At 38.9% G+C, this 1,213-nt stretch overlaps 1 non-coding gene across 1 annotated transcript; it reads left to right on the forward strand.

The window, feature by feature from the left end:
* Positions 1–1,118: 1,118 nt before the first annotated feature.
* trnaf-gaa (transfer RNA phenylalanine (anticodon GAA)) lies at positions 1,119–1,191 on the forward strand. The gene has a single exon. It is a non-coding gene; the product is annotated as a tRNA-Phe (tRNA).
* The last annotated feature ends 22 nt before the right edge of the window (positions 1,192–1,213 follow it).

Below are 1,213 nucleotides of genomic sequence, written 5' to 3' on the forward strand. Positions count from 1 at the left end.
CCCTGGGTTTTAGTTGTTTTAAGTGGCATCACTGTCATTGATGGTAATATTGAGATAAATTTAAGTTCTGATGCCAAACTCTATCCTCCAAAATGACAATGCTTTCACCCACAGACGCTGCTCACGTTTGGATTGTTCTGAGAGTATTGAACTGCTCTGCCATGCTTGTTCTGTTGGTGTTTAATAGGTTTGTGTTGGCTGTTTTCATCTTCCTTTAGCTCTCTGAGGACACGATAAATGTACCATAATTGGAGATCTATTAAATAACTTCAGTGACTACATTTAAAATATATCAAGAAAGACAAAACAACTTACAAAATAAGCCATAAAACCACCACAAAAGTACTAAAACTAACAGTCAGTTCTTTCCATCTTTGCACTCTCCCCAACTTTACTGCACATCGGTACATAAATAAAACTGCAAAGTACTAATACATGAATATATTGCCTAATATAACTAATATATTGATGTCTTTATTTTCCTGGCACAAAGAGGGAAAAAAACCCCAAACAAATAAATCATCAAAATAATATCAGTGGTGTTCACTATCATGTCATTTTAAACAACATTGGTATCAGGCTGCAGTTTATCAGTCAGTGCATTCCTGTCTGACAAACTGGTAAACACTGGTTTCAGTGTCCATTATGTTTGCTTCTATAGAACCACATGCTGCATGTGACTTGCTTCACCCTGTCATGTGACTCATTGATATCACCTCATGTAAGATGCCTGCTCATAATGACCTACGCCATTTTTGAATGGACAACTACCACTAGGGGTTAAATACCTGGGACTCTACACCTTTTTGGTTTTACAACTGAAGAAGCTTCTTGGATGAGAGGTGAAATGTCTTCAAGAAACTTCAACAAGTCCAATTGCTTTATTTATAACCTCCTTAGACTACCATCACCTCGATGACCAAGAACCCACACAGTCTGACACCAAACTTATATCCTCCAAGATGCTTGGCCCCATAGAGGCGTTTAAACTGAAGATAAAGAAGAAAGGTGATTGAAAGTGGCATGTTCTTGATGCCAGACATGCTCGTCTGACTGCTGTTTGAGTACCAGCTAATAATATTTAGCATCAGTGGCACCACCTTTCATTGCACAGCATAGCCGAAATAGCTCAGTTGGGAGAGCGTCAGACTGAAGCTCTGAAGGTCCCTGGTTCAATCCCGGGTTTCGGCAATATTTTTGCTTTGATGATTGT

This window comes from Pundamilia nyererei, unplaced genomic scaffold (assembly GCF_000239375.1).
Source record: "Pundamilia nyererei isolate P.nyererei 1_Seehausen unplaced genomic scaffold, PunNye1.0 scaffold00008, whole genome shotgun sequence".
Taxonomy (NCBI): Eukaryota; Metazoa; Chordata; class Actinopteri; order Cichliformes; family Cichlidae; genus Pundamilia; species Pundamilia nyererei.